Source organism: Schistocerca piceifrons, chromosome 8 (genome assembly GCF_021461385.2).
Source record: "Schistocerca piceifrons isolate TAMUIC-IGC-003096 chromosome 8, iqSchPice1.1, whole genome shotgun sequence".
In the NCBI taxonomy this organism is placed as follows: domain Eukaryota; kingdom Metazoa; phylum Arthropoda; class Insecta; order Orthoptera; family Acrididae; genus Schistocerca; species Schistocerca piceifrons.
The window spans coordinates 455,912,705-455,937,918 of NC_060145.1; positions in this window are offsets into that span (position 1 = coordinate 455,912,705).

A 25,214-nucleotide genomic window follows, 5' to 3' on the forward strand; every position below is an offset into this window, starting at 1 on the left:
CTGTGATTTTGTAGACTGTCATGTGCGCCTGCAACTGCGCGAAATATTCTCGCCATTCTTCTCTTGATGCATCAAAAGCACGGAACGGTGGTGCTGCCTGTGCTTGTTCCTTTTGTGTTGGAGGATTAGCCGCTTGTTTGGCGATTGCTTCCACCAGACTTTGTATTTGCTGACTCTGTAACAAGATCAACTGTTGTAATTCGGCAGACATAGTGAACACAAATTAAACCAGCCCCCAAAAGTTTATCGCTATAATTAGTATAACCAGAAACAAGTTGAACCAGCCCTGCACACGAGTTCGGAAGTCCTCGTCGCCAGTTTTGTGGCGGTGTTCGTAGCGACAAACACTTGGCTGTAGAAATGGCTTACGAAGTCACCGCCACACTTTTAATAGCGGGCCGACCGGTCCGCTGGAACAGTGAACAGAAAGATGAAAAACCAAACACTCTGATTAAAAAGTCGGTACTTATCTTTATTGATGAAGATACAGAAACACAATAGTGAACTCCGTGTCTACAGAGATCTGTCTAGTTCGAGTCGGAGCGGCTAGGTCAGCGTCGGCTGACGACAAACAACAACTCTGCTGCGATGAACACACAACTGACTAACAAGTACACAATTCGGTGGCGAGTATACAACTGAGCGGCGAATACAGAACTGTCCTAGCGCTCGCGACTCCAGCGCTTAAGAAGCCAGAAGCCAGCGGTGGCGCGCGCAGACTTGCGGCGATTTCCTGTCTCGCTGGCGCTGCTTATGCGGACGGCGTCCGGACTTTGATGCTGCCAACCTTTTGGCAGCGGGCTCGGGTGGCATTACTGGCTAGGATATAACAGCTACGATGATAGGGCTCTGCCTTACGCAGCCCAGAACAGCAGTTCCCAACATTCCTGAGACCATTACACCTGAGTGTAACTACATATCAGTTACTACGTCATCCCGCTCTCCACCATCATCAACACTAATACCTAGCTGAACTTTAGAATGAAAAAGAATTTTCTTCAAAGATTTTCATTTTAAAATGTTGAAGCTAAATGATAGTTGTTTTATTAAACCATGAACTAACAAGTCTGTGAGACAATGTGTACTGCTTATTTTAAAAAATTCTTCTCTAAATAAGGATGTAGTAACTGTCAGTGCATCACAGATGCTACCTACTGTTCCTTCTCAGGAAAGAAAGCTATGTATACACACTGGGGCAGACACGTGTTACACAACTTCCTCTGCTCTAGTCCTCTCCCTAGAGCCACTTCCTTCACCTAGGCCTTCAGTTTCTGCAGTAGTAGATTGCTGGCCTCCTTTCTTCCAAATCTGAAGTCTTATAGCTATCATTGTTTTCTACTACTACTACTACTACTACTACTACTAATAATAATAATAATAATAATAATAACAATAATAATAATACAAGGGGCTACACTTTTTTTTATTTTGGAGACATTTGGTTGAAACACTGCATCATTTGTTCCGTAAAATCATGAAATATTCCCTCTTTGGTCCCCATAGTTTCATGAATTTCCGATAGCTGGCGGCACTATATGTAGCCTTGAAAATGGCGTCTGTAACAGAGCTGTGTTCCAAGCAGAAAGCAGTCACTGAATTTCTTTTGGCAGAAAACCAGAGCATTGCAGATATTCATAGGCACTTGCAGAATGTCTATGGAGACCTGGTAGTGAACAAAAAAACAGTGGGTCATTGGCCAAGGTGTCTGTCATCATTGCAACAAGGTCATGCAAACCTGTCCACTCTCCCACAAGCTGGCCAGCCACACACAGCTGTGATTCCTGCAATGTTGAAATGTGCAGACACATTCATTTGTTGGAATCAATGTGTTGTAACTGCGACTAGGACGGTCGCGGGGTATCACTGACGGAAGGCGCGGTGGGATCCGCGGAGAGGCCTGCAAACAACAACACAACAGAAAAAAATGGACACGACCAACGTAGGACAGAACGAACATGACAAGACCGAACAACAGCGTCACAAGGAAACAAACTCGTACACGAACCAGGAAGAAAGCAGGCTAGCACAAGCAAGGTGTAAACCGACGTAAGTGAGATTAGATTAACTGGATGAGCTAGTGGCCGGCACTTAAGTACGCTCTTGGGGGTGCCGCTATTGGCCGCTGGGACCACGTGTTCCACTGTGACGTCCCCACACTAAAAGCAGGCCAGCAGGCGCGCGCCGCCACAGCTTACAGTGCAGCGACCTCTATGGGTCTTCGACGTTCATGACGTCTGGCGTGGATTCAAATTCCGCGTCGCGCGGTACCAGACAATGGATCAAAGTCAGACACCCTTCTGCTCAACTAGATGTCTCTGTAGTAGTGCTGACATGCTTGTGCACCAGTTGGGATACTCAAAGTTGTCTGCCCGCTGGGTTCCTTGCTACCTAACAGAAGACCATAATGAGCAATGAAGGACTATTTGTGCAGAACTGCTTGCACATCGTGAGGCTCTTTGTAACAATCTTTTTTCAAAATATGGGTTCACCATTTCAAAAAGGAAACAAAACGGTAATCCACGGAGTGATGCCAGACCATCTCTCCTCTGAAGAAAAAGTTCAAAGCCACATCCTCAGCTGTTAAGTTCATGGCAATGGCCTTCTGGGATTCTGAAGGTCTTATTGTCTTTGGTGTCCTCCCTCATGGTGCAACCATCAACTCAAAAGTCTACTGTGCTACCCTCAAGGAAACTGAAGAAATGACTTGATTGTGTTCCATCACCACAAAAATGCAAATGAAGTTCTGCTTCTCCATGACACTGCAAGGCCTCACACACGATTGCACACCAAAGAGCAGCTCACAAAGCTTCATTGGACTGTTCTTTCTCATTCGGCCTACAGCCCAGATATCACATCTTCCAAATTCCATCTATGTGGCTCAATGAAGGATGCACTCTGTGAGAAGCAGTATATGGATGATAGGGAGTCCATTGACATTGGCTCTAGAATGAGATTTTCACTCTGCAGCGGAGTGTGTGCTGATATGAAACTTCCTGGCAGATTAAAACTGTGTGCCCGACCGAGACTCGAACTCGGGTCCTTTGCCTTTCGCGGGCAAGCCCTCTACCATCTGAGCTACCAAAGCATGACTCATGCCCGGTACTCACAGCTTCACTTCTGCCAGTATCTCGCCTCCTACCTTCCAAACTTTACAGAAGCTCTCCTGCGAACCTTGCAGAACTAGCATTCCCGAAAGAAAGGATATAGCGGAGACATGGCTTAGCCACAGCCTGGGGGCTGTTTCCAGAATGAGATTTTCACTCTGCAGCTCAGATGGTACAGCACTTGCCCGTGAAAGGCAAAGGTCCCGAGTTCGAGTCTCGGTCGGGCACACAGTTTTAATCTGCCAGGAAGTTTCATATCAGCGCACACTCCACTGCAGAGTGAAAATCTCATTCTGGAAACATCCCCCAGGCTGTGGCTAAGCCATGTCTCCGCTATATCCTTTCTTTCGGGAGTGCTAGTTCTGCAAGGTTCGCTGGAGAGCTTCAGTAAAGTTTGGAGGGTAGGAGGCGAGATACTGGCAGAAGTGAAGCTGTGAGTACTGGGCGTGAGTCGTGCTTCGGTAGCTCAGATGGTAGAGCATTTGCCCGTGAAAGGCAAAGGTCCCGAGTTCGAGTCTCGGTCGGGCACACAGTTTTAATCTGCCAGGAAGTGACATTGGCTCTGATGTCGAGCAGTAGAATGGTACCACACAAGCATAAGGGCCAATAACGTGGTGTAAGTCTGTATCATTGAACAGTGGTTACTTTCAAAAATAGGATTTTGTAGCTTTCAGAAAAAAAGTGTTGCATTACTCATCGAATGCCCCTCAGAATAATAATAATTTTACTTATTAGTTCCTTAGCAGTGTAGTAGCCATTACATAGGCCTGTTGAATTGGTCTGTCAGTTAGTTAATTTATTGTTTCAAAGTGAATAACGAAGCAATTTCTGGTTTATTGCAGGAATTACCTAGAAATCTCAGAAGGCATTTTCATCAGATACTTAAGCATATACTATGTATATGTTACAATTTAACTGCAATAGATGCGTAGTACAAACTACAAAACATGTTTGTTGGGGAGTGGACTATGTGAGAAGGATGTTGTTCATACCTTTGTTTCATAAGCTGTAACTTCCACCACATTGTGTCATCATTAATGTTAGTATTTGAAAAGAAAATCTAAGTATTGGTACTTATGTCATTCAAATCACACTCTTACAAAATACTGATAATGATAATTATCTTTGTAAAATAATTTAGCTTTGTGACAGAAACACAGTTGAACCCTTTTGTATTTATCCCTCAGAAAATTTTATTTTATCTCTCAGGGGATAATTATTTCCAGGTCAGGGACCACTGGCCTAGGAACTATGAGCCAATTACTCTCGTATTTCTGGCTGTAATCTCCCAATCTGGCAGCTGAAGTCTTGACAATGATGGGACCTGGTGATGACATGCTGGGACACATTGTCAGATGCTGACGAGATCTGTGGAAGCCCATCAAAGTGTCCCACCTCCACATCCAATCTCTCACTTCCTACCTCCACAGTCAACCTTCCACCTACATCGCTCCAACATGTCTGTCATTAGCAACAACCATAGTGTCACTTCCTATATGACTTCCCCCACTGATGGACATTCTTGTTGGCTGGTTTTCAGCCTCCTTGTTACTTTTACCATTTTTAACACTTGCTTGGTTCAGAAAATTACATACATTCAGTAATTATAGTCTCTGGTTAGTATCAAACAACCCACTCTTTCTCGGTTTCAAATTTAACATGATAAAAACTCATTATTTACTATAGAAAGTGCTTAACTTCCCTCACTACCTCTCCACTGATGACAAGCATATTGCTTGTTGCCAGGGCTGCTCAAACCCTCCCTGCTTCGCTTCATTTTGCACGAGCTACTGAGGTATCCATCTTCATCCCCTTGATGTCATATTGTACAACATTATTAAACTTTTTCAAAAAAATTCCTTCTAGCCACGTATCATATCCATTACATACATCCTACATTCCTTCTCATTATTTTGAAAGAATATAATAATGGTGTGTGATGAGGGCCTTCCGTCGGGTAGACCGCTCGCCTGGTGCAAGTCTTTCGATTTGACGCCACTTCAGCGACTTGCGCGTCAATGGGTATGAAACGATGATGATTAGGACAACACAACACCCAGTCCCTGAGCGGAGAAAATCTCTGATCCAGCCGGGAATTGAACCCGGGCCCTTAGGATTGACAGTCTGTCGCGCTGACCACTCAGCTACCGGGGGCAGATTTTGAAAGAATGACAAGAAGGGATGTATTTAGGCTCAGTAACTACTTTCATTCCACAACATTTTATATAAAGGCAATACACCTATCCAAAATTATTAATTTCCTGATTATTCAAAACATTTACACAATTACTTTACACTTTTTATACTCAAATGATTAAAAAATGACAGACATAAATAGAACCCAAAAAACAGATAACTGAGCATTGGTTAGACCCATAAAAATGATCAGGCATCAGCTGGACATATAAAAGTGAAAATAAAACTAAGCATTAATTAATCATAGAAGAAGACCACTGAGTATTAATTGGACCCAGCATTTACTGAATTAATTGGATTGATCGTAACATAATTAATATACAATACTATGGGCTCATCATTATGAATTTAACAACTCTCATCATAATGTCTTGTGGCGGGAAATTAGTGCTCTCATGGACTACATTGTTCACTAAGTCTACCATTTCTGTCATAAAATTTCCCCATGCACTATGTTGACAAGAACAGAAAGTCTGACAGAAATGCCCATCTCCCATATACACTGTATCCACGAGATAAAAGTGAGATACTGTGGATACACACACACACATAGGCTCTATCTTATTTCGTTCCATTCCCGGTTTCCAGTATCGATACAAATTGTTGTCCTTTATCAGAGAGAACTCTGTTTGGCTTTCCATACTTTGGGAAATAATCCTTCTCCAACTTACTTCATACCATTGCATTTTTTGCTCTCCTTTGTGGGAACTTCGATAAATTTGGAAAACACTTCAAATATCACAAAAATGCAGTACCTCTCCCCCTGGATGTTAATGGTAGAGCACGCTCGTCCAAACTGTGCCCCTGGGGCGCTAGCGCCCACGATCGCCCGCGGCCAGTGCCCCGAGTGAATTCATATGTTGCTGCAGTGGCCAAGCCGTGCCGCTTAGCTGGCCGTGCAGACCGCCCGAACGCCAGCCGATAGATATATTTGTTTGTCCGTTTTCCCTTCGGGCAGAGGACGTCTCACAAGTGCTGATTGACCTACAGTGCCATATCCGCCTGAAGGACCACTTTCTTATGTGTAAAACTTTGGATGACTTTTACAGCTGTCTTCCATGAGAGAAATATCCTCTTTTGCATAAGCACGCGCCCAAAGTTCTCTTAATGTTTGGTTCCACGTATATTTGTGAGCGCTTTTTCTCTCTTTTAAAGCTTGCTAAAACTAAGAACCGTTCATTCCTTGGTGATAAAAATTTGACCAATTCTTTGAGGTTAGCAGTCTCACAGAATATTGTACCAAGCCTAGACAAAATCGTTTCCCCGAAAAAGAAAAATGTGTAAAATGTTAATTGTCGTCTTTAACAATGTTGACTGTAAGAATTAAAGAGCTTTATAACCTTAATTCTATTTTAATAATTTTTCAAACTTGGTCAGTTAAAATTATTACATACAAAACAGCAAACTAAGGATCTGATTTCTAAACTCCGAAAAGGGATACAAAAAATTGTAGCATGAAGTATAACAAAAAATACTTACATGTAACTACTAACAGTAAGAATGAGACTCTATATCCCTTACATAAAATTAATTCTAAAATAGAATATTTTGTTTACATTAGATCTGATTGCTGGATAGTCCAGTGCAGAGCAGTGCTGTGCGGTCTCACTCGCTCTGCAGCTCTCTCTCTCTCTCTCTCTCCCTCTCCTCGCTCCTATGGCGACACTAGCGACACACGGTCGCGGACGGGGCGCTGAACTACACTGCCATGCGCCCGCGGGGCGCAATTCTTGGATGAGCCTGTGATAGAGGGTGGTCAGTTGCCCTTCCTGTCAGTACCCCTCCCTCCCCCCCACCCCCACCCCCTCCCGAGATGTAATTTATGTAATGCCACCATCAAAGTGGTAAGTTACCCAGAATAAGGACCACATTAGCCACCACAGGCTGGAAGCTGCCCGCTTGGTGATGTGTTGGACAGTATAAACAAACAGGCAAACGGGTTGTGTATTGAAGGCAGCCAACTGCAGCACAAAACAGCACAGCACAGCACAGCATAGCTGCCACAATGGGCAAGGCAATGTCACAACACTGGAGCTGGTTTCTGTTATGAATGATATGACTATGCAGGAGTTTTACAGAAACAAATGTGCTAGAGAAAGATATAAATAGTGCTGTATTTTGAGGCAGGGGAGATTTATCGTTGACTTGTCATCCAGACATCCTCTTCATATCGCAACCGAGGTCTGCAGCACTGCCACAGTGTTGTGAGCCACAGGGCGATGGAGCGTCAGCAGCAGCAGCCACAGGTTCAAATCTGGGCTCCACCCGCTGCCATCAGTGCTGTGTTCCTGACGGGGCTCAGCGCCCCAGCGACGCCAGCCTGTCGCCACTGCCTGTTGCTGCCACCACTAACTTACACGGGGAACTTAGCACCACAGCACTGGCCACTATCTGACGCCTACCCAGGGACAGCAGGTCGAATCCCATGCAGAGCAGTCTCCAGACTTCACTGCACTGAATGTGCACGGGCCAAAGGAGGCTGTCCAAAAGGATCGTCACCATCCTGGTGTGCCACTGATATCACAGCCATGGCCTAGGAGGCTGCTGCCTATCCATGGGCCTTCCATCAGCACAGGTGAGCTCTGACACAGTGATCCACGGGAAGCTACTGCCCACAGATCACTGCCAGCTAGGATAAAAGAGGAGAGATGTGTTTACCTCACTGAGCCACAAAGAAATATGTACCAACATCAATAAAGACATTTGAAATCCCCTGCTATACCCACAGGACAGGACAGATAGTTTAATTTGTGGCAAGAGGCCAAAATGAGTGGCTGTCAGTTGCACTCAAACATACTACTTTATTCATTTCACAAACATTACAGGAGTAAAGAAAACATTTATAACAGAGCAAGCCAAACATTAATTTTAGAACTTAATTTCCAGCTAAATGCGCCATTTAATTTCATACCTCAAGGGCAAAACAACTTTAATTGAAAACTGGCTGAAGGCCAATCACTTAAGACTCAAAAACAGGAATTTGAATTTAAAAAGCAGAAGGCCTTATCTTAAAACATTTCTCTAAATTAGGCTGAAGGCCTAGCCAACACCCAGCTCAAAGGCTGATTGTTGGTTTCTAACTGGGAAACCCGATGTTCGAAGTAGAAGCGGTACTTCTCTAATGCAAATAAAATGGCTAAAGCCTCGCACTCATAGACAGAGTACTTAAGTTCAGCATCAGTTAACCGACAAGAGGCATAGGCTAAAGGCTGTCTGTCCCCCTCAATCTCCTGGAGGAGAACAGCTGAAATACCAGCATTAGAAGTGTCAGTTTGAACAACAAACCTTTTATTAAAATCGGGTACTACAAGAACTGGAGGACTGGCTATTGCTGCCTTAATGTGCTCAAAGGCAGCCTCCTGGGCATTTCCCCATTCCAAACGCGCGTCCTTCCGGCAAAACTGATTTAAGGGTGCCACCAACTGAGCAAAATTGGGAAGAAAACATCTAAAGTAGTTCGCCATGCCTATGAATTTAGCAATTCCCCGCTTATCAGTAGGCGGAGGCAAAGCCCGTAAGGCTTTAGTTTGCTCTTGGTCAATGCGAATACTCTGACCCGACACTATATGACCTAAGAAAGATACCTGCTGCTTGGCTAGCGTCATATAACTAGGCTTAACGGTCAGCCCGGCTCCCTGTAATCTTAAAAAAAAACTTGCTGGATATGCTTCAAATGGCCCTGAAACAAACGGCTATAGATAACTAAGTCATACAAATAATTATACACACAGAATAACTTCAGGTCACCAAGAATATTATCCAGCAAACGAGAGAGCACAGTTGCACCAGTTGCTAGCCCAAAAGGAACTCTGTTAAAGTCAAACAAGATCCAATCAGTACAAAATGTGATAACATGTTTACATTCTTCAGCCAAGGGAATCTGAGAATAGGCCTGATTCAAATCAAGGACCATAAACCAATTAGCTCTGGCAAACCAAGTAAAAGAATTATGCAGATCAGATAGGGGTACCGATGCAAGGACAACCTTAGTGTTTAAACGGCAGTAGTCAACCACAGGTCTGAAATCACGCCCCTGATCTTTAGGTACAAGAAATATTGTGGAAGCATAAGCATATGGGGCATCTGAGATATTTTAGCCTTGAGTATCTTCACCTTAGGGGGTGAGAGGCGATGTGGGTACTGCCTAACCAGAATATTGTCGGACAGACGGATATGGTAATCACCCAAGTTACCACTCAGGAGCTGGGGAAAACTGTGCAACAAATCGCATAACTGAGAAGCCTGATGGGGCAATAGATGGACCAGATCAAACTCGTTAGCTACGGCCTCAACAGCCAATGCGCCGACAGTTCGATGCACAATAGGTTTAGCGCATTCAACTTAAAGGAAAATGTGTGCAAGGAATAATCCAAGAACAAGCCGGTTTTATTGATGAAATCACACCCCAAAATTAGATCAATCGGCAGTTCCTTAACCAAGGCTAAAGACATAGGCCAGGAAAAATCACCGACCGATATACTCCCTTAGACCCAATCATGCAGAGGCAACACTTGGCCATTGGCCACCCGACATCTCTTCACTGGCAAAGGGACCGACCAAAGTTTTGTAAGATGCCCGAATTCCAAAAACCACTTGCTCAATAATGAAAAGGAACTACCAGAACCCAAAAGAGCACGAATCAGCTCGCCACCTACTCGAGAACAAACATAGGGCAAGGGCGGTGATGAGTAAGCGACCACACGTGTACACCAAGGTCTGAATGCTCAATCCCGATTTCACAGCCCAGCCCGGTACCATCTATTCGCTCTGCGTGCATGAGGCTTAACACAAGAGCGCACCAAATGAGCCGTACTGCCACACCTGAAACAACACTGGGGTTCCCTTCTGACCTTCTGATAGCTTCAGCGGATGTAGATACTCTGGAATCAGCGCCGACAACCTGCCCCTTAACCTTGTGACATACATTGTTCTCAAGTGGTAATGCGGATGCTGCTACAACGACGTCACAGAGCTCTTCTCATGTTGAAGGCTGCTTACGGAAGACAAAATGCGACTCATCCGCTGCATGCATTCCCCTAAGAGTGATAAAGACCAACTCTTGTTCAGGTCATTCAATAAACAAGGCCAAAGAGGCTGAACTCTATCGACATACTGATGTAAATGCTCCTCATCCCACTGTACTTCCTAAATGTAACGACACTCAAGCTCTTTACAAACTCCAGTGGTCAACCTCTGCCTGATTACGAGCTCCCTTAATTGCTGCAAGGAGAGAGGATGTTCTGCAACTCACCTCTAACTAATCGGCACAATAATGACAAAATTAGTTGGTGCGGAATGCGAAAGGCAGACACGTGTTGTTCTAAGCGAACCAATAACCATAATAATTTTTCCACCTGATCAAGCTGCTCCACAACCAATTCAGTAATATCTCGGAAGAAATAGGCCAGAGGATTACGCAATTTCGCAAATACAGCATCTAACTTGACAGAGGATGTAACAGTTAGCACCCCCGGGATGGCTCTCACCCTCTCCCTGACAGCACAAGTCCCGATCTTCAATCCTCCTCCCATCCAGCTCCAAACATGTAAGCTTAAACTGTAATCCACTCAACAAAGTTCCCAACTCAATGGTTAATTTTCTCCAATGATCTTCCAAAGCTAAAGTGGTTAATTTTCTGCAATGATCTTCCAAAGCGAAAGTGCCTAAATCCACTATCCGATTAGTTAAATGCATTAACTGTGCCCGCACCCTATCCAGCTGACTGTCACTAGGTTAGGTTCACTCCAAACCACAAATAGTGTGCTCAAGGCCCCTAACAGCCTCAAACAAAAATTCAATTTCCGCTCCTGTCTCACCCACCACCGCCGACGTGACATCAACCGGATGAAGAATGGCAGCGCGCAAAAGGGCTACTAATTCTGGAACACTGCCCTCAATCCGCTGGCACCTTATTGCCAACTCATAAACGAGGCGGTCCTTTCTGAGCAGGCCAATCCCTATTACTTTATTCATTTCACAAACATTATAATAGTAAGGAAAACATTTATAACAGAGCAAGCCAAACATTAATTTTAGAACTTAATTCCCAGCTATATGCACCATTCAATCTCATGCCTCAAGTGCAAAACAACTTTAATTTAAAATCGGCTGAAGGCCACTAACTTAAGGCTCAAAAACAGGAATTTGAATTTAAAAGGCAGAAGGCCTTGTCTTAAAACATTTCTCTAAATTTGGCTGAAGGCCCAAACAATCGCGTGTCCTACGGGCAAAACAACTTTAATTTAAAATTGGCTAGAAGCCATACAAAAACAAACAACAAGGATAAATAAGAAAAGGCAGCACATCAAACTGCACTCAGAAGTTTCCGAGGGTCAGCCTGGAATTCAAACATTAACGCGCTTAGGTGACACAGGCTGTCAGCCCAACAATTCTCAATCCGACAGCAACCCAACTGACAAACAGTCAACAGACCAAGCAATAGGATAACTTCTGCTCCACCCGACCAGCACACAACAAAGAGTTCAATGGAACAACAGGTATCGGCACCCACAACGAATTACACATTTGGCTGTCAAACTACATGCCATGCTCGACAGCCACAAGACGATGAGGAAAATACACTGCCTGAATTTATGTCAATGGCCAGGGCAGGTAATCGGAACATTAACAGCCACAAGGAAGAAGATTCCGCTGCTGCACCTCAATTCCAAAATAATCAAGTTAAGCTAAACTCCACAGGAGGGTGGCTAGAATATCACCAACTTGAAAACACACATTGTTGCTCATGGGAATGTCCCAACAGCCCTCAACAAAATTCAAATGACACAATGTGAACAGTTTGGGTTGGCTGGTAGATTAAGTAAAGACTCAACTTTCATGTCCAGGATCAGTGAGCAACAGACCTCGTAGCAGTGTGCCTAATGATTTGTTACTTGTGTGGAAAAGTGTTGTCAAACTGGCCCTCTTCTTAGTAAGTTTATAATATCATGTTCAGTGTCTTGGCCTTTCCGCTATCATCTTCCATTTCGTGGCCAGTGTGGATACTGGTAAAGTGAATACATGGTTTCAGTTTCCTTACTGCCTTTACATGGGACCTAAACAAGCTAGAAGCACCTTAGATCATGATGCCATGGAACGAAATGATGAAGGCGTTGTCTTGTCTTCAGATGAATTTGTGGAACATTGTTGACCAGGCTACACTTCTGCCAAATCCTTGTTGTGCAAGAGATGAAATTTTGAAAGACTAACGTAACTTAAGAACTTGGCTAGGAATAGGATTAGGATCAGATTTTCTTTGAACCATAGCACCAGTCCCATTCTGCAAATTAAAGAAAGTGCAGCAAGTGTTAAACTGCAAATACAGCAAGTGAAGAGGCAGAGCTGACCCTTCTTGTGCTGTTTGATTTCCTTACTGTTGTATGATCACGGTTCCACATACTATTGATTGTAACTTGTGATCCATATCACAACTTTTGACTCATTACTAGTACAGGAATTAATGTTTTATTGATCAGCCAAAACATTATGACCACTGCCGACCACAAGACTGAATCTGCCAGGTGGCATTGTGGGCAGATAATGCAGTATGGAAAGTATATAAGTGGAGCAAAGAAGAATGGGAAATAATTTTAACAATGATATAGCAACAGACTTGAAAATTCACTGACACAAATGAGTTTACGAAAGGGGAGATTGTTGTGGCCCAGTGCCTGGGTACTAGCATCTTGGAAATGGCGAAGCTGGTTGGCTATTTGGGGGTTCTATCGTGAGCATCTGTGGAAAGTGGTTGAAGGATAGCAATACCACGACTAGATGATGAGGTATTAGACATATCAGTCTCATCACTTAAGTAGAGACTGGAGGCTTTTCCACTCCGTAACTCAGAACAGGTGGTGGTCTATGGCAGTTCTGAACACAGAGGACAGTGCTGGTACAGGCACAAGTTCAAATGGTTCAAATGGCTCTGAGCACTATGGGACTTGACATCTGAGGTCATCAGTCCCCTAGAACTTAGAACTACTTAAACCTAACTAACCTAAGGACATCACACACATCCATCCCCGAGACATGATTGGAACTGGTGACAGTAGCAGTTGTGCGGTTCCAGACTGAAGTGCCTAGAACCGCTCAGCTACTGCAGCCAGCCAGGCACAAGTGTTTTAGAGAACACTGTTATTGAACATAGGGATCTGCAGAAATAATAATGTTCTCATTTTGAGTGAACAACATCTTTAGTTTCGATTGCAGTGGCCATGTGTTAATCGATAATGGGCTGTGAATGAATGGAAATGTGAAACCTGACAAGATGGATTACATTTCCTGTTACACCATGTAGATGATTGTAACCAGATATGCCATAATCTGTGTGAATGGCTGCTCAGAATGTGCACTGCACCACAGACCCAAGGTGGTGTCATAAATAGGAATGTTTCATTAACGGCTCACCAAGTGGTTTCACCTGTACAACCCATGTTCTGGTGAGGAAGCAACATCTTCTGCTGACTTACAAATGGCCACATCCTCTGCCATCCTGGGGTCAACTCCTGACCCAGACACAATTCAGAAGGTAATGTAACAAATAGCATATGTCTTGGTATAAGTTTGATGGGTTGTAGACACTGTAGTTACAAAGACTTTTCCTAAAATTTTGTAGGAAGGAATTCATACTAAGCCAACCCCTCGAATGAGGAAGACTTAAGTGCGATTGTATTAATTGGGCACCATTGCATGTTCAAAAGCCAGTTAAATTCACTTTTTCAGTCATCAGTGGTTCAACTGGTTTGGTGGTGTCACAGCCTTTTTTTATCTTGTGCTAATATTTTCATCTCTACATGACTATTACACCCACCATTGTGTGTAGTTTATTTCATATATCCTACTCTTGAGCTGCTTTTATTTTCTCCTCTGCTGCTTCTTACAGTACCACATTAACTATTCCTGGATGCTGTAGCAGATGCTCCATAAACACTCTCCTCCATCTAGTATGTTTCTTATGAGTGTTAATCATAAAGTTTTAGTAATCACTTCAAAAAATTGTGGTATCAATAGCAACAATGCCATGGCATATTAAAGTTATTAGGTTGGCACTACGACAGACACCAACGACAGTGCCCTCTAGTCAGTGCTGTCCAGATCTACGAGCTCCGCTCCAGACTCAGTCCATTTCATAAGGTGCAGACAGCCAGGAAACATCGCTTCAGCTTAGTTTGCTATTGAGACTTTGCATCAGTTACGATGGGGCCACAACGTCGCACCTACGTGTCATCACCTAAAGTTATGTAATATGTTTGCATATGTTTATACACTAGTAAAGGTGCTTTAACTGTATTTGCAGTACCAATGTGTATTACCTTTTCCTGCTCCTACCCATGCAAAAAAAATAAATACATGTAATTAATTTTTGGTTTGTTTGCAGGTATATGTCTCCACTCCTGGTATGTGTACATTGAAATCCTGGTGTTGCAGTACCAGAGGAGCCAAAACAAAATGTAGAAGATGGAATGAGATTTTCACTCTGCAGCGGAGTGTGCGGTGATATGAAACTTCCTGGCAGATTAAAACTGTGTGCCCGACCGAGACTCGAACTCGGGACCTTTGTCTTTCGAGGGGCAAGTGCTCTACCATCTGAGCTACCAAAGCACGACTCACGCCCGGTACTCACAGCTTCACTTCTGCCAATATCTCGCCTCCTACCTTCCAAACTTTACAGAAGCTCTCCTGCGAACCTTGCAGAACTAGCACTCCTGAAAGAAAGGATATTGCGGAGACATGGCTTAGCCACAGCCTGGGGGATGTTTCCAGAATGAGAATTTCCCTCTGCAACAGAGTGTGCGCTGATATGAAACTTCCTGGCAGATTAAAACTGTGTGCCCGACCGAGACTCGAACTCGGGACCTTTGCCTTTCGCGGGCAAGTGCTCTACCACTTTTTTTTTTTTTTTTTTTTTTTTTTTTTTTTTTTTTTTTTTTTTTTTGCCCTAATGAACCGCTGCAGGAGCAGGACGACGGGTAGGGCAGGGGTCGACACCCGAAGCCTGGCCATCCCGCCGCCACGCTCAAGCAACGTGTTCGAGTTCGAGGATCGAAGGATCAGGAAGAGGATGGAGTGGGTTTGTCGATGTTGTTCTTTTTATTTATTTATTTATTTAATTTTTACAACTTTTTTTTTGTATTATAGATTTATTTTGTTTCATTACAAAGAAAGATCCTACAACTGCCGTAGCCGAGCGTCCGAGTCGTCTTCTCGCCTGTTGGGAGGGGTTCCCCCCTATTCCGTCCGTAGAGGATCAATATGCTCCAGGATTCGTCTTCATTTTCAGCGTCTCATACCCGGAACGCCCCAGTGAGCAGGAGGATCCGCAAATAATGAACCTAAATAATTTGCGAAACGAGTTCTGTACTTCGGGTGGCGGCTGAAAGCTGCATGTGTCGTCATCAATAGGGACCAAAAGTCGAGTGTGCCTTTGGGAGCATCGCAAAATATGTAGTGAACGGCCATGCCTTTTAGCCAGTTAACGGCGTTCGTTCTGGTTGATGGAAAGTATACGTCGTCGGGGGGCAATACGTTATCAGGGGAGATAGACTCCGGCAATCGCCGCAAGAGTAATGCCAGCATGCGCTGCGTCAGTAGCCAGCACTCGCTGGTCGCGGCACACGTCAGACGGTGTGCATCCGAGTCAGCGACTGAGCATGTCGGACACAAGGGGTCGTCCGTCAGATGTATGGAATGTAACCTCTGACGCGTAGCGAACTTCCCATTCACAACTACGTACCACAATGAACGCACCGTCGTAGGTAGAAAAGGCGTGTGTACCGCTCGCCACACCGTGTTCCAGGCAACTTCAGGGTGTCTGTGGGTGACCGTATTTACAGGTTGCCGCTGCTGATAGAGGCGATAATAGTCTTTTGTGCTGGGCTTCCGTGTCGTCGGAAGTTCTGAACGTAAGTAGCTGAAGTCAATAAAGAAGTCTCTGATGTGGGTGAGTGCCGGTGAAATGTGTCCTACAGAAACCGGGGGATGCAGAGAGTGTGGTGCCACTTCCGCTATCAGGGTGCCCGTCACAGTGGCGTGGGCAGAGGTCCACGTGCGACGCATAGTGTTGAGATAAAGCGATCGCGTGAATTAAACCGATACCGCCCGCCCGCTGCGGCAGTGTCAGGGTGGCGTATCGGACTTTAAAAACCAGACCGGTGCTTACGAAATGTCCATATGCTGCTTGAAATCTGTCGGCCATCGTAGCTGTCAAGGGAAGGATATGCGCAAAATAGATCAGTTTTGAGACAAGATAGGTGTTGACATAACGTGTTCTGAGGAGCATATCCAAGCGTCGCAATTTGTTGTCCTGCAGCAGAGCACGTGTCTGGTGTAGGAGCCGGCGGTACGCAGCCGCCGCCGTGCGGCGGACATTGCTATAGAATTGCACTCCTAAACACTTGAGTACGGGCACCTTGTCAAAGGGCACCGCTGTTGTGTGGGAAATCCCCCCTCCGACATCCATGTATTTTGTCTTCTTCACGTTGATGACGCTCCCAGCGACCGCCCCGTACTGGCGTAGCCACTGTAGCGCCATATGCATTTCATCCTCTGATCTGGCCAGGAACACCACGTCATCGGCGAATGCACCACAACAAAAGGTCACGTCCCGCAAGGAGATGCCAGTTAATCGCTGCCGTAGACCATGTAAAGCTGGTTCAAGTGCTGCAGCAAATAATATACCCGACAGGGGGCACCCTTGTCGCACTGACCGTCCAACAACAACGTGACCAGAATGATAACCGTTGACCATCATGCGGGAGCGCGCTCCGTGGACCAGTCGAAGGACCACCTGTGCAGACTCCGGAGAGAGGCCCATGCGATGCAAAACTGCGCCTAAGAAGCCGTGATCGACGCGGTCGAATGCGTGGTCAAAATCTACGGCGACAAGGGCGCCTTGTATTTTGCAGGCCGCCGTCAAAGCAATTACGTCGCGGTATGCTCCTAACGCCGTATGAATGTTGCTGACACCACCTAAACATGTCTGATCGGTGTGGATGGCTTTCCCGATAGCGGTGTGGAGACGCGCGCGAAGGATACGGGCGAAGATCTTGTAGTCGTTGTTGAGGAGTGTGAGTGGGCGAAAATCCTGCCACCTACAACCACCATCCGGTTTCGGAACTGGGATCAAGATGCCTTCTGTGAATTCTATGGGGACAGTGAAATCAGGGCGGATCAGGTCTTGAAAGATTTGGAGCCACTTGTCACCCATAAGGTGGTAAAAAGTGCGGTAGAATTCCAGGCGTAAACCGTCCGGTCCAGGCGACTTGTTCGGTGCTCCACGTGCCAAGGCCGATGTCAGCTCGTCGGGTGTAATGGGCAACAGCAGACTATCATCGGGTGCCACGTCCCGAGGGGCGGGAAAATCGTGCAACAGCCCGTCATAATCACGTACATTCCGCGGATCTTCCATGTACAAGGTCCCATAGTGTCTGGCGAACGTGTGCGCGATGTCCGCTTGTGTCACTGCGCGCCCGCCGTCTTCCGTGTTTACCGCCGTTATGAGCTGACGTTTGCGGTGGCGCCTCTCGCGCACAATGTGATACACTGACGCTGTTTCGTTGGGGATACAGTCTTGCACTCGCGCACGGATGCGGACACCGTCTAGCTGCTCTGTCCTGATGCGAAGTAGACGAGCTTTGATGCGTTGTACGGACATCTGACGTTCGGGAGACGGCGGTTGCGTCGCCAGCTCACGTAACGCTGTATAGTAAAATTCCGATGTTGCCCTTTGCCAGTTCGATCTGTCACGCCCGTAGGCCATCAAGGTCTTTCGGAGGGCAGGTTTGACACATCCCAGCCACCACAGCAACGTGGAAGCATACATAGGCAGGCGCCTGATACATCGACGCCACGTGTCAGTGACTGCTCGCCGACACGCTTCCTCGCGAAGGAGGGAGACGTTCAGCGTCCACGGGCCCCTGCTGCGTCTTGTGAGTTGTCGGGGCAAGGTGACAGTGCAGATGTACGCGAGATGGTCCGTGAAGGCCGTCGGCCAGAGTTCTGCATCACGGGTTGCTGTGCGGAGAGCACGCGAGACGTATATCCGGTCCAGACGACTGGCAGAATGGCTGGTAAAGTGCGTATATCCACTCTGGGTCCCATGATGCAAGAGCCATGTGTCGTGGAGCGCGAGGTCACGTATCAATGCTTGTAGAGCGGGGCATGGGACGTAATGTGGTATCTGGTCCTCGGGCCGCAGAACACTGTTAAAATCGCCGCCCACTATGTAATGGTCCATATTTCCTTGCAAAAGTGGGGCCAATTCCTCCGAATAGAAGACATGCCTGTCACCACGGTGCGAATTACCGGAGGGAGCGTAGACGTTAATGAGGCGGACTGCGCCAAGTGTGAGTGCGATGCCTCGCCCGTTCGGCAAGTACGTCGCGTCCGTCGCGTCTATGCCATCGCGGAGAAGGATGGCCGTTCCTCCTGCGCCATCACCTACGGGTAGGCTGTACGTGGTGTAGCCATATAGGTCTAAACACAGCTCGGGACGGACCTCCTGAAGAAGGGCAATGTCCAAGTCTGCCGCTCTGATCATGTCGTGTAACATGCGGGTCTTGACAGTGGAGTGGACACCATTTACGTTGACTGTTCCCACACGGTATGACTGAGACATATCAAGAGGCGGAGGCAGTGTGCCGGTGCAATCCCACAGTGATTTCACACACCACACACCACACAGCCATCCACCTGCATGCTGTGCATTACTGTGCCGTAGGAGTCCCTGACTGGCAGAGCCCTCCGGGCTCATTGTCAGCCATGGGCTCTGGTGGAGATATCGATGTTTGCTGTGCATCATCTGCCTCCATATCGTCTGCCCAATCACCAAGAGACGATTGTGATGTCATTGGGGGCTGGACGCTTTCACAGGAGCCCACAGTTTGGGAGTCGACGCAGTGCGCCTCGTTTTCTGGGCCACCAGATTTAGGAGAGTGTTCCTTGTCTTCAGGCACCTTCTGGTGAATGATGCCACTGGAGTCCGTTGCAATTGTGGGCGAGTCAACGAAGTCGATGTCTTCCGCCGGCTTCACATTCCTGTCCTGTTCGTCAGCTGACAATCGCCTCTTCTTGTGTCGCTTGGGTGATTTTTGCTTTCGGGTCCGAGATTCGACATCCACTGGAGGGCGGGGCTCGACACAGTCTCGGTCGCTAGGAACCCCTGTGTCTGATCCCGACAGTGACGGTGGCTGGGTGCCCACGACGCTGCTGTGGGCGGAGGCTGTAGGAACCTCTGCACCGTTGGGCTGCGGCGTCGTCGACGGCGCTGACTCTCCAACGGAGGTGGCAGCGGCTTGAGGAGGTAGCAGGTTTTGATCATCCATCACATCATGTCGTGCCGCCTCCACATATGTTAGCGGGAGAGAGGTCATAGTGGATCGTTGGGGAAGTTCATTGCGGGGCACCTGAACGAGGCGGCGCTGCAGACACTCAGTTCTAACATGGCCCTCCTGGCCGCAGCCCGAGCATGTCCTCGGTTGTCCATCATATATAACAATTGCGCGGCAGCCACCAACGAAAACATACGATGGAACGTGCTTCTTAAGTTCTATGCGCACTTGTCGTACCCCGTTAAGGACAGGGTACGTTTCGAATGTGTTCCATTTCTCCTCTGTGTGGCTCAGAACTGTGCCGTATGGCCGCAGCGCATCAACGACTAGGTTGGCAGGGACTTCGAACGGTAGTTCAAAGATGCGCACGGTACGCACCCCCAGACCAGCATGGTCAACTCCTACCACGCTCACGTTACCGTCTGCGTGACAGAAGCGAAAGCCGTTTGCAGATCGTTGGAGTAATCTGTCGCAGGCCGCTTCGTCAATCAGTTTGAGGTACACTGTGCTGGTTACAATAGACAGATGAATTCCTATCAGTTCTTGTGGTTCTATGTGCATGATGTCTCGCAGAAACCGTTCAATTTCATGGGCCTTCGGTCTCGTGTACGATGCGTTGAACGTTAGTTTGATTGTAGCTTTTCGATATGAGAACGCAATGTCGGGTCGGTACAGGTACTATACGGCAAGACAACGACGCGACCGCGCGCTAGCGGGTAAACAACAACACCTGCGGAGCACTGCCCGGCGCGCCGAGCCCGTCCGCACGGTAACACGGCTGAAAGCCGACTGCCCACTGAGCTACCGAAGAACGACACACGCCCGGTACTCACAGCTTTACTTCTGCCAGTACCTCGTCTCCTACCTTCCAAACTTTACAGAAGCTCTCCTGCGAACCTTGCAGAACTAGCACTCCTGAAAGAAAGGATATTGCGGAGACATGGCTTAGCCACAGCCTGGGGGATGTTTCCAGAATGAGAATTTCACTCTGCAGCGGAGTGTGCGCTGATATGAAACTTCCTGGCAGATTAAAACTGTGTGTCATGTCGTGCTTCGGTAGCTCAGTGGTAGAGCACTTGCCCGCGAAAGGCAAAGGTCCCGAGTTCGAGTCTCGGTCGGGCACACAGTTTTAATCTGCCAGGAAGTTTCATATCAGCGCACACTCTGTTGCAGAGGGAAATTCTCATTCTGGAAACATCCCCCAGGCTGTGGCTAAGCCATGTCTCCGCAATATCCTTTCTTTCAGGAGTGCTAGTTCTGCAAGGTTCGCAGGAGAGCTTCTGTAAAGTTTGGAAGGTAGGAGACGAGGTACTGGCAGAAGTAAAGCTGTGAGTACCGGGCGTGAGTCGAGCTTCGGTAGCTCAGTGGTAGAGCACTTGCCCGCAAAAGGCAAAGGTCCCGAGTTCGAGTCTCGGTCGGGCACACAGTTTTAATCTGCCAGGAAGTTTCAAATGTAGAAGCTAATTGACAAATGGGAGTATCAAGTGTTAATTCGCTGTCTACGTTTGAAGGGTAACAATGCTGCAACAGACCTTGTTTCTGTGAAAAAGCAGGAGGAGCTGGTGATCGATAACCAGCATATTGCAATAGAGGCAATAGTTGAAAAAGTCAAAAGCCATTGTGAATCAGTTTTCAACATGTTCCATATGATTTTGAAGATGACGGTCATCACCCCCACTGGGTTCCACGACTTCTCAAATCCACCCAAAAATCATGCCAGACTGAGCCAGCAGAGGAATCTGCAGCTGTATCATGCCAGTCCAGATGCATAATCAGTATTAACAAGTGCTGGATGTGTCGCTTTGTCCACAGGACTTGGGAGCGAAGCAAGCAGTGGTAGTGTGTGGATTCGGCACTGTGAAAGAAATTTCTTCTTCTCCTCTAATTCTTGTTCTCTAATACACATTTCCAAAAAGAATATTGATGACATTATGCGATCTCTGGATCCAATGGATTCATTGGCTTGCTAAATGACTGCTAACGATGACTGGCATGATGTAAATTGAAGGTCCCCAATATGGAGAAATTGAGGTGACAGAGTTGGACAGATATAGAGATGAAAGTTTAATAGTTGGAGCAGTGGGATAGTGTTGTGTGGAGTCTCAGAAGTTGAAATTTGGCATGTGTTGTGCGGTATAATACAACTTGTAGCCCAGGATTTGGGTGGAGAGGCAGTCAACCTGGGGACTGTACAGACATTGGCTTTCTTTGGCAAACAATTTCTATTACACCAAAAATATCTTGCTTGATAGTTAACAAACTAGCAATATGATAATTGTATTTAATGTATGGCCCATTTATGGCATAATAATGACAGACGTGATTAACACAGCTCTCACTTTGAGAAAACAACTGCACGCACAGCATGAAAACAAACACAGTAACCTGAATGGACCACAGTATACACACAGTTTTTTATGTGAAGTGACTGACAAGTCATTACACTCAGTGTGCACCAGTTTTGCTCTTCACTGTACACTACATACATCTTGAATGAACTCATCTTAGCAATATCCCACTGTCTCTAAAGAACACTGTTAGTGCATTTAATGCATCTCTTGTAATAAGGAAGCCCCTGCCAGCATCTCCTCTGGAACTGCCATCCTCTTTCCTGGGAAAGATACTAACTGCCCTCTTTGTGTTCACACTCTCTGGCCATACCCTCCATTGATCATTAGTGGAGTCTCAGTTGGAGCTTCACAGCACACCAGCTCTGCAAGTAGCTTCATATCATTGACTGTTCACTGAGTGACCCTCCTTCCATACCCGCAGTTCCCACTGTGGCTCTTGCAATGCCTTTAGCCTGTTACACCACTTCGGATGAGTGTCGTCAATGCCCCAGTTCAAGCCTAGTGCCACCCATCTACTCATCAGCTATTGATGAAGGCTTCCCTTGACATCACCTCATCTCCTGATCCACTGTCCCCAGCCCCATATACAGCCCACTTCCATCAATCTCAGCCATTGCCGTTCAGCACAGCGTGCCACGTGTTGACTGTTGGCAATGTGCCTCATGCTTATGGAAGAAATTTCCTTGCTTTGAGCACCTCTTCCCAGTGTTTTGCATTGTGTCAGCTCCCTACATGTGGCACTATTGCAGCATGAGTGCTCTCGACGTGTGCTAGAGCAGTGCTACTGTGCACCGCCGGCAGTCAGGAAGTACGACGTGCCACAAATTTTAAATTCACAGCACAAACTGGAAGAAGAGGAGTTTTGCCAGATATGATGTGTCCTAATTACCAACCTAGGAAAGGACAAGGCCATCATATGCTGGTAGGGTGGTGGCCTCACTGGAGTAAAGAATGATCTCTTAGAAAAGAAAATTGAAGCCAAAGAAGTATTTCAGCTAGACATAAATGTTAATAACATTAGGGCAATAGCATTAAGGGGAGCCTGCGCGACCTATGTGGTCAATGTTAAATAAGCCAAGTTGATGTGCCTTTATCTCTGGAACCACGAAGATAACAGTCTAAATTTTTTACAGGAATCTTATCTGTGTTACTTATGTCTACTGAAGCAAAATTAACAGATAAGACGCCAAAGAACCAGAGATATATTATTTTAAAAATGATAATTTTTTCCTATAAAAATTTGTACATGTAAGCTCCTAGATTCATACCTATTCAAATCACTAACATGGTTCTGCTTCAGTAGGTGTTCTATGTTACAATTAAATAGGTTACAAAGTTTCGTGTAGCTATCACATGTATCTTTTGATATAGATGTACATAAAGTATAAAAATAGTCATTTTGAGAAAATCGTGTTTAAAGTTTAAAATAATAGAAAATCACTCATATATTTAAATTGAGGATCAGAAGCACCCAGGAACAAAATCAGCATAATTTTTTTGCCTCCCTCCTTCGCTAAAAACCTTTTTCCTTCTGGATGACCTTTTTCATTGATGGTGAACTCGGCTACATGCTGTCTACTTTTCTAATAATTTCAGCCCCTTTACAGTTTGATAGCCTCAGGTGATGTTAAGATGAATTAAAATGATTAATCTCCCCACATTTCCATCATTAAATGTTAATAAAACATCACTAGCTCCCCCTTTTCATGTATTTAACCCTAAAAGTGCAATTTCGGCTATTTGGGGCCTAATAATGTTATTCAAACGCTCATTAGAATTCTGACTCTGCCCTTGAACACTTTGGAGGAGATCTGGGTGAGGTAGAGCCCTATAAATTTCATTGATGGCTTCCATAACAGTTTCACGAGCACAGTTATTGCGTTCAAGATCCTCTCTTGAAACTTCAGTCTTCTGGAATTCATGTCTAAGTGGGTGAAGTGAATGTACCAGTTTTCTGTCAGTTGAGAGTTTGTGTCCCAGTCTGCGTTCTTCATATTTCTAAATCATTTCTGTTATTCCTGATGCCATTCCATAATACTGCTGCACTAACCTATATTTTTATCAGTTAGTCAACCCCTCGGTGGTTTGCCCCCTGATGATGTGGTGTTGCAAAGAGTTTGCTTTAATTTAGTGAATCATGTGCCTATCCACTTATACTCAAGTTCAACATGCGTTTTCTGTTGATTAGTGAAATCACTGCCTTCCATATGGCATAGTTTCCAAGACATTCACGTGTAAAGAGAAGCACATCCAAAATTTGGAAGTTTCACAGTTACACAAGTAACACTGAAATCTGTTTTCACAGGACAGAGTGGATCAGGTTGTGAAAAGAGGCCAAAATCAGTTGCTGTTAGTTACACAAGAACACAGAACTTCATTCCTCAAAACCACAATGCACAGTTTTCTCTTTAAAATAACAAAGATCGATTCACTGCTGAGGGCCCAAATAACTTCTCAATAATAAGGTTTAAATAATTCCTTTTAAAACATAAGGATTTAGAGAAACAGCTGAAGGCCTTATTCAAGTAGAATTAAAATATCCTTAAATAATTCCTTTTAAATGCACAAGAATTTAGATGAATGGCTGAAGGCCTTACTTTAAGTAAAATTAAAATATCTTCTCGGTTAAGGTCCCAAATAATATTTGAGATCAGCAAAGGAAATTCATTAAAAGGCAAGCATTCACCAATTTCGGCTAAAAGCCATATTAAGGAAAATTTAAATTAATTCCTCAGCTGAAAGACCAATAATATTTCAACCATTTACACAGTACAACAGAAAACCATCTTAAGAAAACTTGAAAAATCTTGATGGCTGAAGGCCCAAACAATTATTCAAAATAATTAAAGACAAACCTTAAGATAAGCATTTACACAGTATGGATGAAGGCTATTTTAGGAATTCAAGATAATTAAAGAGAAGCCTTACAGATAGGAATTTACACATTACGGCTGAAAGCCACAAATTTACAAACACAGCTGAAGGCCTAAATACAGAGCAAACAAGAATTTTAAATAAAACATGGCTGAAGACCTAATCTTAAAATACTTCACATAAGGTTTGGCTGAAGGCCATGTACTAAACATAGAACAGACAAAATTAATACATGGCTGAAGGCCTGGCACAGTACTTGCGACAAAAGAAAATCACAATCACAAACAACAGAACAGTGGTGCTCAGAAGTGTTCCAAGGGTCGGCCTGGGGAGGAAATTAACAACAGTTTAGGCGAGAAAGG